This window comes from Notamacropus eugenii, chromosome 5 (assembly GCF_028372415.1).
Source record: "Notamacropus eugenii isolate mMacEug1 chromosome 5, mMacEug1.pri_v2, whole genome shotgun sequence".
Taxonomy (NCBI): domain Eukaryota; kingdom Metazoa; phylum Chordata; class Mammalia; order Diprotodontia; family Macropodidae; genus Notamacropus; species Notamacropus eugenii.
The window spans coordinates 234,508,447-234,531,965 of NC_092876.1; the positions used below are offsets into that span (position 1 = coordinate 234,508,447).

General features: G+C 39.1%; 1 long non-coding RNA gene across 1 annotated transcript; it reads left to right on the forward strand.

Moving 5' to 3' along the window:
• The first annotated feature begins 12,778 nt into the window (after positions 1-12,778).
• LOC140505871 (uncharacterized) lies at positions 12,779-19,225 on the forward strand. Its single transcript, XR_011967688.1, has 4 exons — positions 12,779-12,860; positions 17,173-17,242; positions 17,755-17,885; positions 19,039-19,225. It is a non-coding gene; the product is annotated as an uncharacterized lncRNA (long non-coding RNA).
• Positions 19,226-23,519: the final 4,294 nt, after the last annotated feature.

Sequence of the window (23,519 nt, forward strand, 5' to 3'; positions counted from 1 at the left end):
GAGTGTTCCAGAGGCATTCCCATGTTCTCTAAACCAATGTTGAGAGGATCTTCAGGGTTTGCTTGTCCACTGATTTTGAAGCCACAGGACTCTACACCCCGCCACTAGATGGCACAGTGCATAGAGCGCAACTCCTGGAGTTAGAAGATCTGAGTACCCATGCAAGCTTGGACGCTTAGCTGTGTGACTCTGGACAAGTCACTCCTCATTTTCCTCATCTGTAAAATAATCTGGAGAAAGAAATGGCAAACAGGTCCAATAATTTTGCCAAGAAAATCCCAAATGATGTGAGGAAGAATTGGAAACAACCAATCGACTAAACAACAATAGATTTTCTAAACTGGTGTGAGAGAATCTGACCTGAAATCAAACACCAGAGCCCCCCTCCCAGGAGCACAAAGCCCTCTCAAACCACAATCATTTTCAAAATCCTTTTTGAGCTCTTCCATGGCCTGAGCCCATTGAATACTTATTTTGGATGTTTGGGATACAGAAGCCTTGACGTTTACGTCTTTCCTGATGGTAAGCATTGTTCTTCCTCATCAGAAAGGATGGGAGGAGATATCTGTTCACCAAGAAAGTAACCTTCTACGGTCTTATTTTTTCCTCCCTTTTCTGGGAATTTTCCCAGCCGGTACTTGACTTCTGAGCTTCCTCTCCACACCCACCTGGCCTCCAGATCCACCCAGCTAGTGCTTGGGGTCTGAGATTCAAATATTGCTTCCCAGTCTTAGGGTTTTCAGGGGGGGCAGGGTTGCTATTCAATGTGAGATTAAGTTCAGGTGCTTGGGTGGGGGCAGGGGTGCCTCATGGGGCTCACTTCCCTCAGGGGGTTTACGCAGAGACCTTCAACAATGGATCCAGGCTCCCAACTGCCCTGGGAGCCCCTGTCCACTGTTGCCTCCACTGCTGCCTCCCGAGGGGGCCTGAGTTATGGGGACACCCTGCTCTCCTCTCAGCGAGCTGAAAAGACCTTCTCACTGACCTTTGGCACCTGTGGGTGGAGAGACCTGTGCCGCTGCTGGAGATTCCGTCCCTGAAGCCTGCTGGGATCTGCTCCTCTCGATGCCTCTCAGCCAAGGCAGGGCTGGGCTCCGCTCCGGGTTGGTGTGCGACGGACCTTTCACGTCGGTTTTTCAGGTCTCTCTGGAACAGAAATCTCCACTCTGTTGTTTTGTGGCTTCTGCTACTCCAGATTTTGTTGGGAGTTCTTCCTTACTGGTATTTTATGGGCTGTGGGTTTGGAGCTATCATATGTGTATCTTTCTACTCTGCCATCTTGGCTCCTCTCCCCCAACCCACAATCATTTTGGCAACAAGTGTGTGCCATGTGCTCTGCAAGGCACCTGGCACCCCAAGAGGTCCAATTATTTCACGGTTTTGGGAAACACGTTCTAATGATGGATGCAATGTATGGACGAAAAAGGTGGGGAATATGACAATTCAGAGAGTGACAACACGGGAGTTCACAGCAGAGAAGTTGCAAGACCGAGGAGGGAGTAGTAGTGAATGAGTTAAGTTCAACAGTGAATAAAGCATTTATTAAATACCATGTTCAAAGGACCATGCCAAGCTGCTGGGATACAAGTAGTAAAATCAGTTCCCTGCTCTCAAGATGCTCACAATCTAATGGAGGAGACAAAACCTTGTCACCTCATTTCTGTCCTTTAAGAGACTGACATCTGCAGTGGGGGAAGGGCAAGGAGAGAGATCAGAACACCTTGGGAGTCAGAGAAAAAGGTGGGGAATGGGGGTTGGGGGGATAGGTAGGAAGACAGTTGGGGAGGTGGAGAGAGACAGAGAGAGAGAGAGAGAGAAAGAGAGAGAGAGAGAGAGAGAGAGAGAGAGAGAGAGAGAGAGAGAGAGAGAGAGAGAGAAAGAGAGAGAGAGAGAGAGAGAGAGAGAGAGAGAGAGAAGAGAGAGAGAGAGAGAGAGAGAGAGAGAGAGAGAGAGAGAGAGAGAGAGAGAGAGAGAGAGAGGGAGAGGAGAGAACGCTTCTTGACTCCAAAGATACAAACGTTCCAACGGGAAAAAGGTCCTAGGAATATCCTCGGTTTCCGTCCTCCAGTCTCCCCTACCCAACTTAGATTTTTCCTGGTTTTGTGGAAAGCTGGGAGACGGACACTCCTTTTGACAAGAAAGGCAGCTACCTAGGTAGAGAGTTGCCTTCTCCTGAAGAAGTATGAAGCCAGATGTGACAGTGTCCAGAGAACCACAGAAGTGGACGTTCTTTGATGCGTAGACTTGTGATTCCAGAGCTTGCGAAAGGTGTTAATTCACTCGGGTCCCCGCCCTCTGGAGGCAGGAAGTCGCTAGCTGTCAACTCACTCCAGCCTCCCATTGGTTGCAATTCCGTGGCCCCACCCACTCCAGATGCTTGATAAGAATCTTCTGCCCATTGTTAGTATTGGAAGGCAGAGGCGGAGGCGGAGGCGGAGGCGGGTGAACAGGCGGCAACATTTGGGTGAGCCAGTCCAACAATCCTTCCTCTGATTTGCTCAAACTAAGGGCGTGTGGGAGACCATCAATTGTGGAACACTGGCAAGCAGTTCAGGATGGCCTTCAGAAAACGACTGGAAAAAATGACCGAGATCCTGAGAAACCTGGAAAAGGGACCCTTTATGTATGGCCTGGAGTGTATGCAAGAAGGGACTGGCTTAATCTCCAGTTGCATTCGTCGTCTGCAACAAAACCAGCTTTTCAGCCAAGGAGAGGTCCAAGACACCTTTGGTCAGGACCGATTCCGAGAGGCTTTGAGGAGGATCAGCAAGTCTCTCAGAAGACTGCGCCCCAGACTACTGTGCAAACTCCTGGATGACATGTTAGATTGCTTGGATGATCTGGATGACTTCGAGGATTCTGCCTCTCTGTTCTGCACTCTAGTTCAGATTCAGAGCAGGCTGGAACAGCTGGCTCCTGCACAGGTCCTGAGATAACTCGAGGACTTGGCTGAAGTGGTGCAGGATGTGTGCCTTCCAGGGGGTTTCCAGCTCTCCTCCTACCACCCCAGCCTGGCAGCTCGTCTGCGCAAGCTCCATATCCTGCCGGTTCTCATCACCCTTGAAGAGGTCTTTGATTTCATGTTCAGCCCAAGGAACATCCAGCAACTCCACTTGCTTTTCTACTTTCTCCACCCACGCCACACGCACAAGCAGCCTAGACTGCCATTTCCTCACTCTCCTTTTTTCACATGGCTCACACTTCAGGACCTCCAATGGAAGCTTCATTTTTCTCTCATGCTTTATAAATGGCCAAGTGGATTCCTGTGTGCGTGTGTGTTTCTCGAAGATCTTGTTTCATTCCCTGAAAATAGATGCAATCTCAATGATCTCTGATGTTTTGATCCCTCTGGTTCCAGAGCAACTTTCAAAGCCAGAGACAGGTCTCCTTTTGAAAGTGCCCAACATGCTAATGAAGAGGTTTTCCACAATAATAATAAGCAACAGATGCCTGCTGAGTTTATCCCAATCATCCTGTTCCTCCAGCAACTAGTTGAAGATGAGGTCATACCATGCCATAGGTATCTGGCAAGCTAATCTAACAGCTGGCAAGCTGATGCATCTAGACATGGTGAGAGAGAGATAAGGTGGCATGTGTCAGGAAAGCTGAATGATCAGTACCATCACCTTGGTCATCATTTTCCCTTCTGCCCTGAAGGAGCAAAGCCCAGGACTCTTGGCCCAAGACTTTTGGGAGTAGTCATGATGCCAACTCATTGCCTTCAGCTATCATCCTGGGCAGCAACCTGTGTAGACATGCAGCCTGGAGACTAAAGCTCAACATGCTTGTCTCACAACTAGGGAAGACTCAGAAGACAAGGGTCTTAACATTGTCTCATGGTTAAACTCAGAAAATGGTACAAGTTTAATCCATTGAAATAACATCAAAGAAGAGGAGTTAAATGCAGCTTTGCACCCTAAAATTCTGGAACTTTTGAATGTCACTGGCAGCTGAAACCTTTCAGGACTCTTATCTCTCCTAGCTAACTGTGCAATCCTTGAGAACAGTGATTATGTCCCCAACATTTAGTACAGTCCTTTGCACAAAGTACTTACTAAATATTTCATTCATTCATTTGTTTATTTTTCTTGTGTTGCAACCTTCCTCTCACTCCACTCCCAATATTCTCTTTTCTGAAATACACTTATTGTAAGTTTGACCTTTCACAAACCCAGCCAGCATCTCTCTGGATATTATTACCATCACTTTTGCCTCTATCATGAAAGCACAACAAACTATGTCTCCCAACATATTGCCTTTCATTAAAATAAACTGAAGACAATTTTCCAACCAAGGATTTAGATGCTTCTTATTTTATTCTCTGGTGACACTATCCTGACAGAGGGAGACTCAAAGACAGAGACAGAAAGATAGATTACATTACATTAAAATAATTGAATAATAAGGTGCTGTAAGAAACAGAATATAAAGAAGTATGGAAAGACCTACATAAACTGAAGCAGATTGAAATAAGACAAGGTTAGAAAACAATATAGTGACTACAAGCCATATCAACAGAATGAATTGAACAACCACAAAACAAGCGAAATTTGCAAAATTCAAGGAACAGTCAAAAGAAATAGGAGACAACTTTCCTCTCTTGAAAATGAGGAACTCCATGAGTATGAAACAGTGTACATATTTTTCTAATGTTATCTGTGTATTGATTAATTTGTTTTCTTTATTGTCTCTTTTCCCTCTTTAAAATAATACTACTTACATGGGATGGCTTGCAGGGGAGGTGGAAAAAGGGTTAAATACAAGTGATGTCAAAACTAAAGATGTCAAGAGAATTTATTTTACAAATAAAACAGGTATGGGAGGTGGGAAGAGCCAACATTAGCCAAGGGTCGGGGTGTTTTGAATTCGGTCTTGGAGTGAAGATAACCTTCTTACAGACAGGTGGAAAATAAGGCTGATTTGACTGAACCAAAGAATATGTGGAAGGAAATAGTGAAGAATAAGCCTAGAAAGTTAGGATGGGATCAATTTGTGAAAAGCTTGAAATTACAAACAATTTATATTTACAAGGAATTTATATTTAATTCTAGAGGCAAAAGAGAGCCTTGGGAGATAGGCAGGGAGAGGGGTAATGTGGTCAGATAAGGCAAAAACAAGTAAAACATTAAAGGGGAAACTATATTATATTGAAAGGAACTATAGACAATAAACTAATATCAATACTAAATTTACATGCTCCAAATACCTTAGCATCTAAATGCATAAAGGAAATACTAATTGAGCTACAAGAAAACATAGCAATACCATAGTGACAGGTGATCTCAATGTCCCTCTCATAGTTTTGGAGAAATCTAAGAGAAAGATAAACAAAAGTTCTAATAAAGAGCTGAATAAATTGCTGGACAAACTAGAACCAAAATTGACTTATAGTGTCTTCTAAATGGGACTACAAAAATATATATGGAATCATATGGAACTTTTACAAAAACTTACCATGTATTAGGACACAGAGATATTGCAAACAAATATTAAAAGGTAAAAATAATCAATACACTATTTGCAGACTGTAATGCAATAAAAATAGTCATCTGTTCAGCGACCACAAATAAAAGATGGGGATCCAGAAGGAAGCTTAATAATGAAATCATAAATGAGTGGATCAAAGAATAGATCATAGACAAAATTAATAAATTATATGAGGAAAATTATAATAATGAAACAACACACCAAAATTTCTGAGTTGCAGTTAAAGCAATTCTGGGGTAGGGGATTACATCACTGCAAACATGCATTAGCAAAAATGGAAAAATAAGTTAATGAACTTAATGCATATTTATAAAAATCAGAAAGATAAAAAACAAATACAAAATAAATACAAAAGACATTAAAAATTAGAAGAGAAATATATAAACTGGAAACCATAAAAACACAGAAATGATAAAAAAACCTAAAAGCTGGTTCTTTATAAGAACTAATAAAATTGATAAACTTTTCACCAATCTGATAAAAAAAAAGAAGGCAGAGAAATCAAATAAGTAAGGAGAAATCACAAAAAAGCAGAAGAAATGAAAAGAATAATCACAGCCTACTATGCAGTTCTATGCTAACAAAACTGAGAACACAAAAGAGGAATACTGACAAAAGTAGAAAACATGTAAGCTAACAGAAGACCAAATAAGAAGACCACTATGACTTTTATCATCCTCTTCATCTGAAAACTCATCACAGAGATACATTTATTACCAGGAGACTCATCTTCGTGGAAATTGCTTCAGTTTTGCCTTTCATACCTCATTAGTACCTTCAGTTGTTTCTTTTTCTTTGATTGGAGGGCTAGAGGATAGAGCACAAAACTCTTCCCATGGAGGGAGGAGTTTATGGAAGGCTCAGAATGACAAGCATGTCTTCATTTGCCACCAACGAAGTATTTTACTTGCTTGATGGTTCAACCATCATCTATAGCATTACCTCCCCTTCTTATATCTTTTTTTGTGTATTATCTTCCCCAATTTTTAAGCTCTTGTGAGCAGAAACTGACTTTCTTTTTCTTTTTTTAAGTCCCCAGCACTTAGCACAGTGCCCAGCATATAGTAGGTACTTACTAAATGCATAGCGATTTAGTTTTATTAAGGGTCTCAGTGTCTGGTACCTTATCTGCCAGGCGATCTTCAGAATCTTCCTAAGACAATTCAAATGTAAGTAATTCAGTTTCCTGGCATGGTGCTGGTAGACTGTCCAGGTTTCACAGGCATATAAAAGTGAGGTCAGTACAATGGCTCTGTAGCCCTTCAGTTTGGTAGTCAGTCTAATACCTTTTCTCTCCCATACTTTCCTTTGGAGCCTCCCAAACAGTGAACTAACTCTGGCAATATGTGTGTCAGCCTCATTATCAATGTGTACATCCCTGGGAAGCATACTGCCAAAATAAGTGAATTTATTCACAGCATTCAAAACTTCTCCATTTACTATAATGGATGGTTCTATGTATGGATGGTGTGGTGGTGGTTAATGGAGCACTTGTGTTTTCTTGGTGTTAATTGTTAGGCCAAAATTAGCACAAGCAGCAGAGGATTGATCCATACTTTGACGCATCTCAGGTTCAGATGCTGCATTGAGTGCACAGTCATCTGCAAAGAGAAAATCACGTGCCAATATTCAATACTTTGGTCTTGACTTGTAGCTTTGCAAGTTGAAGAATCTACGACCAGTGCTGTAGTTGACTTTTTTTTTTGCCATATTCATCCTTATTAAAAGCATTTGACAACATGGCTGAAAATATCATGCTAAAAAGCATGGGAGCAAGCACACAGCCTTGGTTCATGCCATTGGTGACTGGGAAGGCATGAGAGCATTTTCCATTATCTAGAACCTGGGCCAACATGCTATCATGAAATTGATGTGCAATGCTGATGAACTTCTCAGGCAACCAAATTTTGGCATAATTTTCCATAAGCCCTCATAATTAACAGTATCAAAAGCCTTGGTCAGATCTACGAACATTGTGTACAGGCAAGTATCTTGACACCAATGACTAAGAGAGACACCCCCCCTCCCCACCGTGATTGTCACAGGACAATCTATTTCCTTTATCTTTACAGAGATAAACTGCCAAGCATTCAAGCTCTACTTTAGAGAGCACCACCCCAATGGGCTGACCATGTTGGTTGAATGCAAAATGTACACTTGCCAAAAAGACTGTTTTATGGAGAATTCACACAGGGCAAGTGTTCACATGTTGGTCAGAAGAAGCAACACAAAGACATTCTCAAGGTCTCTCTTAAGAGCTTTAGAGTTGATTGTGTGACATTGGAAACACTGGCACAGGACTGCTTAGCATGGTGTGCCCACATCAGAGAAGGTGCTGTGCTCTATAAGCAATGCAGGATTGAAATAGCTCAAAGGAAATTCAAGATGCACAAATTTAGAGTATCCATCCCAAATGTTCACATGGAGTATTTGTGTCTGACCTGTGCTAGAACATTCCAAGCTTGTATTGGTCTAATCAGCCACAGTCAGACACATTGAAACTTGACTCTAGCACCATAATGTCATTTTGGTCCTCTTCCAGAATGGACAACTAAATGCTTATCATTTGTATTGTACCAAGTAGAGATCTTAAATAGTCCAGTCTCAGAAGTGGAGATAGAACTATCTGTAAGAGAAATTACCTCCTACTCCTAATGGATTTGCAAAAGAATTCTATTAAACTTTTAAAGAAAAATTAATACCTATATTTCACAAATTACTCTCAAAAACTGAGAAAGAAAGCATCTTGCAAGAATCTTTTTATGGGAAAAAAATATAGTGCTAATACTTAAACCAGGGAAGGATAAAAAATAGAACTAGAGATGAATAACATAAATAAATATCAATTCAATACTCAAATACAGTCCTGTTAAATAGACTACAGTAATTTAGCAATAGTTAAATAATTAATTATGACCAAGTTGGATTTATAACAGGGATTCAAGGACAGTTCAACATTAGGAAATCAACAGTATCATACAAACAAAAATATTCCAAAGCACATGATTATCTTGAGGAATGCAGAAAAAGACATTGACAAATTATAGCCTTTATTTATGCTAACAACAACAAAAAATACTGCTGACTATAGGTATAAAGGGACATTTTTTAAAAAATCATAAAAGCCTCTTATCTAAAGTCCAAAACAAGCATCATATGTGATAGAAATATACTATTTCCAATAAATATGGGAGTAAAGCAAGGATATCCACATTACTTATGGAAATACAATGAGGAGAGAAAAAAATTTAAGATTTGGAGACAGGTAAAGAGGAGATAAAGCTATCCCTATTTGCTGATGATATGATGGTATTCTCAGACAATCCTAGGAAATAAACAATGATACTAATAGAAACAATAGCTTCAGTTAAGTTACGTCACAAAACAAACCCTTAAAAATCAACTACATTTCAATATATAATAACCACAAAATCCAAAAAGCAGTAAAAGAAAAGAAAATTTTATTCCAAATAATTACAATATACTTAAAGTATCTGGGGATTGAACTACTGGTAAATCAATAGATATTTGTTAAGTTCTTACAATGTGCCATGCACTGTGCTAAGCACTAGAGATACAAAAAAGGGGCAAAAGACAGTCTCTGCCCTCCAGGAGCTTACAGTGTGGCATATACCATGCAAACAAATACACACAAACGAGCTACATACAAGATAAATAGGAAATAATCAACAGAGAAAAAGGCGCTAGAATGAAGAAGGCCTGGAAAAGGTTTTCTATGGAAGATGGAATTTTATTTGCTCCTTGAAGGAAACTGGGGGATGCAGGAAACAGAGGCAAGGAGAGAAAGAGCTCTAGGCAAGAGGACAGACAAAGAAAATATCTGGAGTTAAGAAATGGAGTGTCTTGTTTATGGGACAGCAGGAAGGCCAGTGAATCAAAGTCTTGGGTGGGGGGAGAGAAGTAAAAGAAGACTGGAAAGGTGGGAGAAGGGTGGAAGAGGGGCAAAGTTATGAATAATTTTGAATGTCAAACAGAGAATTTTGTAGTTGATCCTCAAAGAGATAGGAAGCCACTGGGTTTCATTAAGTAGGGGTGTTCACATAGTCAAACTTGTGCTTTAGGAAAATCACATTGACAATTAAATGGAAGATGGATGGGGAGAGACTTGAAGTAGGCAGACCCACCAGCAGACAGCTGCAATAACACAAGTGTAAACTGATAAAAGCCTAAACTAGAGTGGTGGCAATATCAGAAAAAAAAAGGTGAAGTCTACAGGCTTTACCAAAGTACAGAAAAAGCACAGGTATATTCCTCATATTTATTAATTTTAATTTGTGGTTGTTCAGTCATTTTTCAGTCATGTCCAACTCTTCTTGTCCCTATTTGGGTTTTCTTGGCAAAGATACTTGAGTAGTTTACTATTTCCTTTTCTAGCTCGTTTTGCAGATGTGGAAGCTGAGGCAAACAGGGTTAAGTGACTTGCCCAGTTTCACACAGCTGGGAAGTGACTGAGGCTGAATTTGAACTCAGGAAGGTGAGTCTTCCTGACTTCCAGGTCCAACACTCTATCTTTTACAACCCCTGACTGCCCTATTAATCTTAATTACAAGATACTAATTAAGCAATCAGTAACTAAGTACAATGATAAAATAATACTTAACAGAAATTAAATGCGATGATAAGACAAAATTAATCAGCTGATCTCACTGGACATATTGATTATTTCCAGTTTTTTGTGATAACAAATAATGCCGCCAAACTGTGTTTGAGCATAGAGTTTTTCTTTTAGTTAGTAAACTCTCCAAGTTTATTTCATATAATGGGACTAGGGGGTCTAAGGGTAAATCATAATTTTTGGAACCTTTGTTGTGTGCCACCAGATTGCTTTCCAAAAAGATTTCAACCTTTTTGAAATCTCAGTAATTGGGCATGACGGATTATACCTGTTTTTCCACAATCACAAAAGGGTTTCAAGTTTAATAATTTATCCTGCTGATTCCTGTTTCAGTGTTTGCAGCTTCTTCAACTCTTTGAGAAAAATAGAAAGAAATAAGCTAAACTATAGTTCTAAGGGGATAAAGGAAAAATATTTTTAAAAAATCAATAAGCAGAGACCTAGTCACTTCTGGTAAATAACAGTTACTTTGTCAAACAGGAAGATGGCTCAAGGTGAGAGTAGTCTGATATAGTTTCTGAGGTAGAATTGTTGAACATACAAGGTTCACTTTGATTGAGCTTCTAAGGAAGGAGATGCTTCGATTCCCTCTCCACAGGCATTAATCACAACTTCTCCACAAACTTAACAGATGTTTTTTTTTTTTTTGAGTGTAGCTATGACAAAGCAAATTCATTACTATGATCATGGCATAAAAGATGATCCTCTCTCAACTTATCTAGGGTGGTCTGAGGATAACATCCAGTTTGCCACCAGTCTGAAGTCAAAGCCTCTCCAGTTTGGGAGAACTCTTCAGATCTTACACTTGACTTCCATGGCCTTCAAGGACCCAGGATATCACCAACCACAATGAGGCATAAGATTTTAGTGCAGCATCTGGAAGAGGGTGATAAATACACATGAAGAACAACCATCTTAAGCATTTAGGAGAAGGGGAAGGAGGAAGCTGAGAAGGGAGGACAAAGAAAAGGGAGGAATCAGAAGGGGGAAGAAAAGGGATAAAGAGGAGGAAGAGAAAGAAGGAAGAGGAATAGAAAGAGGAGTAAGAGAAAAGAGGAGGAAAAAGAGGAAAAGAAAGAGGAAGAGGAAGAGGAGAAGGGGAAAAGGAGGGGGAAGAGCAGAGGAGGAAAGTGGAGAAGAGGAGACAAGATGGAGGAGAAGGCAAGGAAGAGGAGGAGAATATGAGAAAATGAAGAGGGGAAAGGATGAGGAAGAATTTGGAGAAGAGGAGAAAGAGAGAAGGGGAAAAAGCAGAGGAAGGGCAAGAAACTGTGGTTGGAAATGACTGCTCCAGGTGGATTTCACCAAAACCTGGAAAAACTTACATGAACTGATGCTGAGTGAAGTGAGCAGAACCAGATCATTGTACATAGTAAGAGCAACACTGTGCAATGACTTTGATAGACTTAGCTCTTCTCAGCAATGCAATGAACTAAGACACTTTCAAAAGACTCATGATGGAAAATGCTATCCACATCTAGAGAAAGAACTATGCAATCTGTATGTAGGTGGAAGCACTCTATTTTCTCTCTTTTTTTTCCCTTTCTCATTTTTTGTTTTGATTCTTCTTTCACAACATTGCTAATGTGGAAGTATGTTTAATATGATTGTTCATCTATAGCCTATGTACACATATTTATATGTATATATATGTATGTGTATATATCTGTATGTCTCTGTCTATCTACCAAAATATCTATCATCTATCTTTATCTACCCATATACCTCTCTCTCTACCAAATTATCTATAATCTATATTTGTCTGTCTACCTGTCTATCTATCTATCTATCTATCTATCTATCTATCTATCTGTCTGTCTGTCTGTCTGTCTGTCTGTCTGTCTGTCTGTCTGTCTGTCATCTATCTATCTCTGAGAGGCAGTGAATAGAGGCAGCTAATGGCACAGTGGATAGAGTACTGGGCCTGGAGTTAGGAAGTTCTGATTTTAAGTCTTCCTCAAACACTAGCTCTGTGACCCTGGACAAATCACTTAACTTCTGTTTGCTTCAGTTTCCTCAACTGTAAAATGGAGATCATTAAAGCACCCAATTTCTCAGATTGTTGTGAGACTCAAATGAGATATTTATAAAAAGCACTTAGCACAGTACCTAAATATTAGGTAGTAGAGATGCTTATTCTTTCCTTCCTAGGCCTTTCTTTCAGGTAAGACTGAGGAGTAGGGAACAATGACCAGAAGCTAAGAAGAATTTTGAGAATTATATTGTGAATTGATGTTTGAGTTATTATACATATCAGCTACAAAGATATTATATATAGCAACTATAAAATGGGATGAGGAATAGAAGAAGTAAGGTCTTACAGAATTTTACAAACAAAATCTATGGACTGAGTCACTAATAAGACCTATGGACTCAGATGTCTGTGAGCTTAGGCTAAATCTTTGGGATTATCATATGATATTATCATGGTCCCAGAACTTGTGGGACTGTTAAATCAAGCACTCCTGGCTCTCACGATGCCACCATTAGGGCAGGAGAGGAAAACTGAAAGGAGGAACCAGGTATTTGCTGAGAAGGGATGAGACTTTGCTCAGGTCTGTCCGATTGGTTTTTTGCCTCTGATGTCTCAGGCTGAGAGGAACCAATCAGAAATTCCATGTGGCAGTTAGAAGGTGCTCAACAGACAGTTAGGAAAACAAAGAAAGATTCTAGGTAGAAGAGAGTTTGTCTAAGGTCAAGACAGATCTTTGAGAAAGATGAGCCTGAAAAACTAGAGGTTTGTGTTTGTGTGTATGCAAGTATTTTCCAGACTATAGTGGATTAACCTTACATTGGTGATAATTCAGTGTTATTTGTACTGTAAATATTGTTTGATTCACCTATACACTATAAGCTCCTTTGGAATTAATTTTCTTTATTGGAGATTCACCAGTTATGTTGAAATCCCTAAAATATAAGGAATGACTGGAACATCTGTTTTGATGTGTGAGACAGGTTGAGAAAGTAGAAATTATTCTTGGAAAGAAGTGGGCTGACTCTCCATGATAAATACAATTGTTTTTCCTGGGTATGTCATAACAAAATATTATTCATGAAAATAAATAAATAGCATTAATATATATTTTATATTTCATCTGTGGTATATATTTAGTTGACAATATCTTCTTTAAAATGTTTTACTTCCCATTCAAATAAGGTCTGGAACTGTACTGTGCAAGGAGCCATAATCAGGAGCAAAATGATGAAAAGAGTCACTATATTGAACTTAAATTTTTTAAAATTAAAAAAAGTGAGTCATGAAATTTATTTCATAATTGCTTATTTTATATGAGAGGCAGAGAGTTGGCCTCAGGGCCAAGTAGACTTAGTTCTCACGTCTCACATGTATTGCATATGTGATACTGGACAAGACATTTAACCTTTCACTGCTTTTAGGCATTCTCAAAGGCTATGAGTTGTAGATAAAATACTGAACTCAATTGGTTAGGGGTTTTCTTATCTGGGAGTTCCTTATATCACTTAATCATAGGTCAAGAATCTTATCACTGTCCTTTAGTTCACTCACACACACATATGTATATCTCTATACATAGAGATATACATATAAATAGATATACACACATATATACATATCTGTCTCTGACTCACTTATTAAATATAGATTTATTTTGTGTGTCTAATGTAGAGAATTTTTTCAAATAAAATATTCAAAAATTATACCCACATAATAGATAAAGTATAATTATCCCACACCTTGAATACTCCACTTGAAGAATCATCCCATAGGAATATCCAGTGGCCACCCCAGTCCCATGTCCAGTAGAGTCATCCCCCACAGCTTACACAATAGCTGCGGCTCTTGCTGCAGATTCCCTTCTGTCCACCTCTAGGACTAGATCTACAACACCAAAGCTCCCATTTTCCCCCTTCCTTTGCCTTGAGGACTTGCTGCCTAAGGCTATTCTGCATACCTTACCTCAGCTACAGTTTTAGTTAAATACACTTTGATGGATCACCCTGGAGTTATGAATAACACTTTCTATTAGAGCATATATTTCTTGATCCAAAGTATAGTATCTTAATTGATCCTTATGTCCTTTTGAGCCAATGACAGAGTAGATATCTAATAAAGGTTTGTGGAATTGATTTTAATTCTATGGGAGAAGCAAATTCTGATTTACAAATAGTTGACTTCTCAACAAGATTATAGAGCCTACACCCTATACCATAACATGGGAAACTGTTACTCGGATGATCTGAATGTGTGTGACTTGATATTTTAGCATTACTTTAAATACTTTGGGACTTCACCTGGAGTTTTTGTGAAAAGGGTCTAGAGATCCTTATTTGTCTCCTCTATGATCCAGGACACAAAGATGAGAAATAACCAAGTTTTTTTGTCATGGAAATTGTTGAAAGAGGTATAGCACATAAATCTGGGAAGTGAGTTTGGAACTGACTTTTAAATTCTATAATTTTGTAGGGAGGACTTGGAAATGTTTTGAAGTGGGTCATTTTAGTATATGTGCACAAATGCAGACAGAAAGGAAAGAAAAAGAAAAGCGAGGTAATGGAAATATCTCTATAAAGTCTTGTACCCAAGTATTATTCAATATTTGGAAAAATGTAGATTTTTTTCCTAAAATTCTTTTCCTGGTGGTACCTTTCGAAGGTATTATAGTTTATACTGGAAAAATATAGTGACACATTCAAGGGTCTTCATCTAGTCATATCTTGTTAGAGCAGGAAGACATCTTGAAATCATTTGATCACTATAATAATTTGACATTCAATGAGGCCATGTGACTTCCTTAAGTCCATACAACTATAAGTAGAAAAACTGGAACTAGAGCCCAAGAATCTTGACTCTCAAATCCCTTGTAACACATATTGTCAGTTTTTCCTTTCTAGAGAAATTGAATTTTTTTTTAAAAAAAAGCTGGCAGTACAAAGAACTCTAGGAGAGAAAATCCAAAAGTTCTACAAAGGCTTCAAAGCAGTGCATCAAAGGATTAGTCAAAAAGCATTTATTGATCCCCCTACTATGTGACAAGTCCTGTACTAAGTATTACTGTTGTTCATCCTTCATTTTTGAAGAGGACCAGTGACATCACAGGTGATGTCCTGATTTGGGCGTGAATTGGATTGAAGTGAGGCAGAGTTGCACAAACTCATTAGTCTCACTCTCTCTTCCAATATCATCAATTTCTGGTATCAGGACAAAAGTAAAGATAACTAGTGATGGCCCCTTGGGATGCAGTGGATGACCTTGGTGTCTTCCACAGTTTCTGCTTTAGCCACCTTCATGGCCATTGGAACAAATTGTTTTCATCAGCCCATCCTACCAGGGGAAACCTTCACATCCTCTAACTCACTAACAGGTTTGACACCTATTGGTTAACCTCAATTTGGATAGGCCTATTTGCTGACTCCTATTGTGCATGGTACAGCTTCTTGGAGCCACAGATGAAAGTGGGTGACAGGTGGACAGCAAAGGTGGACAAGCAGCCTTGAAAAAGGCTTAGCAAGCCCTCATAGTAGAGGTGCTAGTCTCCTGAACATCCCATATACCTGCCTAAACCCTAGGAATGCAAAGAAGAAGTCCCTGCCCTTGATGAGCTCACAATCTAATGGGGGAGACAATATGTACACAACTATATACAAACAAGTCATAATATAGGGTAAATAAAATATAATTGATGGAGAGAAGACACTATAGAACTTAGATGGATTGGGAAATGCTTTTTGTAGAAGGTGCGATTTTAGTTGAGACTCAAGGGAAACCAGGAGACAGAGATGAGAAGGGAAAGCATTCCAATCATGTCTGACAGAGAAAATTCCAAGAGGCAAGAGGTGGAGTGTCTTGTTTGTGGAAGAGCAAGGAGGCCAGTGTCACTGGATCAAAGAGTATGGAATAAGGTATGAGGTGCAAAAAGACTGGAAAGGAAGGAAGAGGGGAGTTGGGTTATAAAAGGCTTTGGATGCCAAATAGGATTTTGTGTTTGATCCTGGAGGTTAAGTAAGTTCAGCACCAAGGCTTTCCACAGTCTTGAGTCCAAATAGGTCTTTCCAGCATTAATTCCCACTATGACACTCTGTAAAATGAATACAGCAATCATTCTACCTTACTCATCTTTCCCAAAATGGCTGTTACACTGTTCCCCTGTTGTACCTATGCTCATCCTGTTTCCTCTACCTGGAAAGCCAGCTCTCTCATCTCTACCTAAACAAATCTTGACCTGCCATCAAGGTTAGCTTCAACCTTTTATAAGGACTTCCCAATAGATCTTCCCAGCTAGAAGTAATCTGCTCATTGTAATTTCTTTTTGTACAGAGTTGTATAATTTAAGCCACCATTCATGTTTTTTTTTAGTTGTTTCTGTATATATTTCATTACTGGAGTATACATTTTTTAAAAGGCAGACGTCATCTTTTCAGTTTCATCTATACGACAGGAGCTAGACGAGCACTGTGCATGAACTGTAGTGGGCTCATTGAGGAGCAGGTATTGCAGAGATTCATCTAGTAGAGAAACATCAGAATCTCAGGAATCAAAACTAATAGAAAAAGTAAGATGGAATAATTGGAAAATAAAGAATAAACATATTCTGAAAAATTTTAGCAGTTGAAGAAAAATATTAGCACATTGAAAAAAGGATTTAGGAGGATTTTGGAGTCTAAGATGGAAGAAAAACAATTATTAGGAGAGTATCTAGAAGAATGTTAGAGGCCCTTGAATCTTCCCATTTAGGTACATCTGCCTGAACATGGACTCAGTGGACGGGGAAACTGAAATACTTGAGTTTCTGAGGAGGAACTTAAGTGTGACATGTGGGCTGTAGCTGGATCATTAAGAGACTGGATTCCTGAACCACAGGAGTTGGAGCTATAGAATATCCAGAAAGAAAATATTGTGATAAAGAAAAGTAGCTTTCTAACAAAAAATCACCAAGATTATTGGGGTTTAAATTGTAAGATAGAACAGGAGGGTCATCCTTCATTTTAAGGTTCTAAGATGGTATGGCATGCCAGAGTTGCTCGAAGATTGCATGATATTCTACTCTTTGAATTATCCTTTTTTTCACTAGGCAAGTTCTGGATCACTGCTGTCAAATTTGCAAGGCAATCATTCCTGAAAGGATGTAAGGGGAAATAGAAGTAAGTTGGAGAAGTTTACACTACAAAACAAAAATAAGGGTCTTGGAGCAAATGATCTCTCAGGCCCCTACTAGATCTGATATCCAATATTAGATACCACAATCTGATATTGTGGAAATACCTAATTTCCACAACTTGTAAAATGGGATTCTTACGTTAAATTGTATCCCTGGTGCCTAGCACAGTGCCTGGCATGTAATTGGTTCTAAAAAAAATACTTGTTCATTGGCCAATTGTAACATTAAATGACATTCCGGGTTTTTAAGTATCATCCCCCTTTCTTGACTTGGAAGTATCTAGATGATTACAGCCTTTGTGGCTGCATATTCAAGTCAAGGTTGCCTATCCGAATGTGAGTGAGTTTCATAAAAAATACTGCACAACAAAAATTTACTGTCAAATGTAGGCCTTGGAGCAAATGGCCCCCAAGAGCACTTCAAACTCTGACATTCTGTGGTTCTTAGATTTTTGTCAGTCTAGGTGTTAAGTATGGTCTCCCTTTCTTGACTTAGTTTCCGGATGATTGTTGGGTACAGCTCAGGGAGATGACATTTCATCAGACAAAGAAACAAGTGAATTTGACAAGCAAAACTACAGAACAAAAGTGAATCCAACATGGGTCTTGGAGCAAACGACCTCGAAGGTAAGGTTCCTTCCAGCTCTAATATTTTAGGATTCCTAGACTGTTGGCATTCTGGACTTTTAAGTATAGTCTCCTTTTCTTGCCCTGGAAGCTTGGAGGTTATGGCCAAGTAATAAACCCAGTAATCTCCTACTACAGAAAAGAAAGGAAATTAGTTTGACAAGTAGAACTGCAAAACGAAAGTGTATTCTCTGAGCTCTTGGTTGGAAAAGTCAATGAATATAAAAACATCTATTAATTCCTAATGTGTATAAGAAGTCCTGTAGCTCTGGGCTCTTCAAATCATATGTCATTCTCAGTATCTAAACATTGTTTCTCTTTCTTACCTTGGCAGTTTTCTGATATTTAATAGACAAGAATACTGCAAATACTACAATTACTTCATGTAAAGAAATAAAGTTGTAGTTTTCAAGCATGGGCATGGCTCATTATTTTAAAATTTTGTCCATAGCTCATTATCAGCTGCTGATGCCAAATAAGAGAATACTCAAGATAAGTTTCCATATAGACTTTCTACATCATATCATTAAAGAGTAACAAGATTATAATGACTTGCAGAATGGTAGATGGAAAATGAAAAGTATATAACATAGTATAGCAGTATATGCCTCATTTTATAATGCTTCTGAGTCTCTCTATGTCCCCCTCTCCTTCTACAATGGGGATTTTAAGGAAATGCTTCACTAAAACTGATCTGAACAAGTTAAGCATGGATATGGGACATGCCACTGAAATGCTGTGATAGTGGTAGGGATCTGACCTGGAGAAGTAGAAGAGTTTGATGGAAAGTCTAAAGGCCACAACATTTAATTTTCTACTTAGTTTGAAAGTATGAGGCCTGGAGGTCCCAGTATGAGGATGCCTACAACTATTTGAAAGACAGTTTGGTGACTCAGAGAATTCAAAAATGACTTTGAGGCAATTTCTTCATATCAAATAGCAGGAGGGAAAAAAGCCTTCCAAAACTTTGGTGTATGTAAAGTAACTGCTTCAAGGCTTGACATTCAAAGAAGCAGAGAATAAAAAGTAAATGGGTAATGTCAGATTATTCCAGATGGGGAGTGGGTTTTCAGGTATTGGGCATCTATTGTGAGTATTTGGATAATCTTGATGCAGCTGGAGAAAAGATTAAACATGACCTATTTCTTCACAGGTGAAGCTTTTCAAGTGTAGGTCAGAAGAATGATCCAAGCTCTACAACAGAAATAAAAAGGCTTTTCTAAGCATCTTGTCATGTCAGGATTATAGAAGCCAGGCAGGAGATACATTCCTGATTGCCCAGAATCAAAGGCAATGTATGTTCAATGTATGTTTGCAATTAAATGCGACTCTGACCATTATCACTCCTCCCAAAAAGATCAAGAATCATGGGACCAGAGAACAAAGCAGCTCTCTACTAGGATTCAACAGGCAGAACAAATATCGAAAGGCAGAGTTATTTTCTACTAAAAGTGTAATGCAGGTTATATGTACGTGCTGGAAGAATTTGAGAGGCAAATGCAGAATTGGTTGGGCAGAAGATTATGACCATGGGACCAAGTCTGGGAAAATGACAATGTGATCAGGGATAAGGAGTTACCCCAGACCCTACAGATTGTATAGTTGGCACAAAAATGTACATTTTTTGTGCCCCTTGCCTTGGTTGTCCTTGGATAACTGGCAGTAAGAGGAATGGACTTAATACTCAAGGCACTCCTGTTTCATTCCCCAGTGTCTTTGCCTATTATTAGAACAATGGAAGTGTTGTTCTATGCCTAGATGACATTAGTCCTCTATATGTTCCTTCTTGAGTGAGCATGTGGTCTTTGGAGCATGATCTCAAGGTTTATGGGGTACAGAAGGACAGTTATGATGTTATTTGCTTAATTATCAAATTGTGTAATAAGAGCAAAATATTACACTATAGCAGATTCCATACATGATAGCAAGAAAGACTAAGATGCTTGAGTTCATTGTCACAATCATCAAAAAAGATTATAGAGTTCTGCTAAGGAACTTTGTGTGAAAAACTTGAAAAAACTAGAAAGCAGGCCATAGGAAGTCAAGTTATAGAAAGACTGAGAAATGTGTCAGGCTTTTTTTGTTGTTTTAATTGCCTTGGAAAATGTTAGGGAGTAACAAAGGCAATGTGGTGAGATAATCTATCACCCATAAAGTAATTATCTGACTCACTGGTAAGCCAAAGGAGAAGAGTGATAGCAGCAAGTTAAACTCTTAGGAGCAGAGTCAGCTTACATGGGATGGGAGCTCTACTAGAAAAGTTAGGGGCTTATTAATCATAGAAATCCTGATGGATAACTGTAGCTAGCTCAAGGATCCAGTGAAAGAGCTGAAGCCGTATGATTCCTGGTGAATGTTATATAGGGCCTCAGATGACCCTCAAAATAGCTAGAGTTGAGAAACTGTTGGAGTTAAGAAAACTATGTGGGAACAAAGGGAAGAAATCTCAGAATGAGATCAAGAGAACTGGAGAGTTATGGGTAACCAAGTCTGGAGTTGAGCAAGTCGTGCAGAGAACAGTGGGATGGCATATGTAGGAGACATTGGCAGTTTTCCAATTTCCAAGGCATGAGCAACTACCACATGCTTATGCTTTGCATGGACATTTCTTCACAAATGCACTAGCCACAAGAATATCCCGTATGCCTAGATGACCCACACATTATTTCTCAGTATGTCCCTTCCTGTGTGAGTATGTGTTCTTTAAAGAGTAACTTCAAGGTTTATGGGATAAGGAGGAAAAGTTACAATGTTATTTACTTTATTATTGAATTAAAACACCATCATTATGTACTACATGTTTTGTATGACATACTGGTAAAAAGGTAATACATTGGTAGAGGCTACTGAGTTATCTAATAGGTTGGAGAGGATTTGGACCCATTAAATACCTGGCACCAATACCAACCCTGGGAAAGAGGATGCACAAGTCCCCAAGGGCAAAAAGGTCAAAACCCAAGGTGGCGTGGAGACAAAGAAATAGAGATAGAATAACCTGACCTTAGCAGTGCCAAGTAATCAAGGGAAGGGAAGAGGTTGGGCTGGGTCTCATGACTCCTATCATAAGGCTTTGCTTCCATTGGATGTGGGTCCCTTCATGGATGGCTATTTCCAAGAGTTAGACATGGTAGGAAAAAAAAGGATATTTATGTAATAATACAAAAATGAGATAGAGGAATGAGGTCAGTTGTGATGTTAATTCCCATGAAATATTTAGAACAATAAGTAAGGGGCATAAAGTCCATGAAATGGATGAGAGAATTCAGGAGAGACTAGAAGGAAAGTAAAAGATAGCATAATATAAAACAATTTTACATAGCAACCGAGTTGTATTTAGAGGATGCAGTAAAAAAAAAAAACAAACAAAAAACAAACAAACAAACAAAACAAAGAGGTTTAAAAGTTGAGGAGAAAAAAAACAAAAATTAAGAATTTAGGTAAAGACAAAAAAATTGGAAGAGGGCAAGAAAATAGGAAAGGTGATTTCTTGGGAGGAGGGTCTCTGAAAACAGTATATCAAAGTATACTATAAGCAAAATGTATCATAATATTTTGATGAGCAAATGGATAAAAATCAATGCCAATGACATAAATGGAGAAAAACGCTAACCATAAAGGTACGTGGATTAAATAGTCCAATAATTTTTTTTTAAAAAAGGTTGTAGTTGGGGATTTAGTTTTTGGAAGAAGGTTTGTGAGCCAGATGAGACTCCAGGAAGCCACTAAGCTCCTCCCCACTCCAGGTTTTTTTTTTTTTTTTTAAACCCAGATGGGGCTGCTTCCCTCTCTGACAAAGATGTATATATGTTAGTGGTCAGGCAGTTTGAAAATATTGTCTGTTGATTTTTTTTTTATTTCTCTGAAATTTTGACTTTGATTTTCTCTGATATCTGTGCTTTATTAGTTATTGTTAACCCCTCAAAAGTTGCCTTTCCTAAGATGGCAGAGTGAAAAGATGCAGCTCTAGAAGCTCTCCTCCCACAGCCCACAAAACACCTGTATAAATGAGTCTAAATTCTAGAGCAGCAAAAGCCACAAAACGACAGAGTAAAAGAGATTTCTAGTCCAAGGCAGCCTGGAAAGCCAACAGGAAAGGTCTATCACACCAGGTGTGGAGCAGAGTGCAGCCCAGCCTTGGATGTGGAGTGAAGTGTAGCACAGCATGGGCCATGCTGCTGCAAGGACAGAACTGGAGCAGGTTTGAAGGCACCACTGGCAGCAACTGCTGGTCCCAGATTCCTCAACTCACAAATGCCCAAGACAGCTTCAAAAGTTAATGAGAAAACTCTTTCATTTGGGTGAGAAGGGAACACAAGGATCTAGCCTCAGACCCAGGCAGTGGCAGCTTCCATTGTTGGAGCCCTGGCCTAAACTCCCTGGGGGAATTGAGCAGCTGATATAGATCTCAGCCCTGAGTGGCAGCCCTAGGGTCAGGAGGAGTGCTGATGTGGTGGAATTGGTAGAGGCTCTGGTAGAGAGAATCCTGCTCACAGACCAGAATATAGGCTAGAAGAGGAATAAAATCCCCTCCCTTAATTGTGTCACCTTGGAGGAATTGAGAACTTACAAGTCCCTTGAGTATACCCTCCCCTTGACAAAGAACTCAAAAGTCAAGTGACTGGCTGGGAAGATGCCCAGAAAAGGGAAAAATAATAAGACAATAGAAGGTTACTTTCTTGGTGAACAGGTATTTTCTTCCCTCCTTTTGGATGAGGAAGAGTGATACATGCCATCAGAGGAAGACCTAGGGGTCGGGGCTTCTGCATCCAAAACCTCCAAAGTGGATATGCAGCAGTCTCAGGCCATGGAAGAGCTCAAAAAGGATTTTGAAAATCAAGCAAGAGAGGTGGAAGAAAGGTTGGGAGGAGAAATGAGAGCAATGCAAGAAAATCATGAAAAGAGAGTCAACAGCTTGCTAAAGGAGACGCAAAAAATGCTGAAGAAATTAACACCCTTTAAAAATAGACTAACTCAAATGGCAAAAGGAGTCCAAAAAGCCAATGAGGAGAAGAATTCTTTAAAGAGCAGAATTAGCGAAATGGAAAAGGAGGTTCAAAAGCTCACTGAAGAAAATAGTTTTTTAAAAACGAGAATGGAGCACATGGAAGCTAATGACTTTATGAGAAACCAAGAAATTACCAAAAAAAAAAAAAACAAAACCCCAAAAGAATGAAAAAATAGAAGACAATGGAAAGGAGAGAAGTTAGAACTCAAAGTTTTAGTAACAAATGTTGAGAATTGTTTTTGCATGCAACTGGGAAATAAGAAATATAGGTAATGGGGTATAGACATCTGTCTTGTCCCACAAGAAAAGATAGAAGATGGGGATAAAGGAAGGGAAAGATGTGATAGAAGGAAGGGTATATTGGGGGAAGGGGTAATCAGAATATATGGTGTTTTGGGGTGGGGTTAGGGGAGAAATGGGGAAAAACAACTGACCTAGAAAATAGAATCAGGAGAGACAATTTAAAAATTATGGGACTACCTGAAAGCCATGATCAAAAAAAAGAGCCTAGGCATCATCTTTTATGAAATTGTCAACGAAAACTGCCCTGATATTCTAGAACCAGAGGGTAAAATAGATATTGAAAGAATTTACTGATCACCTCCTGAAAGAGATCTGAAAAGAAAAAC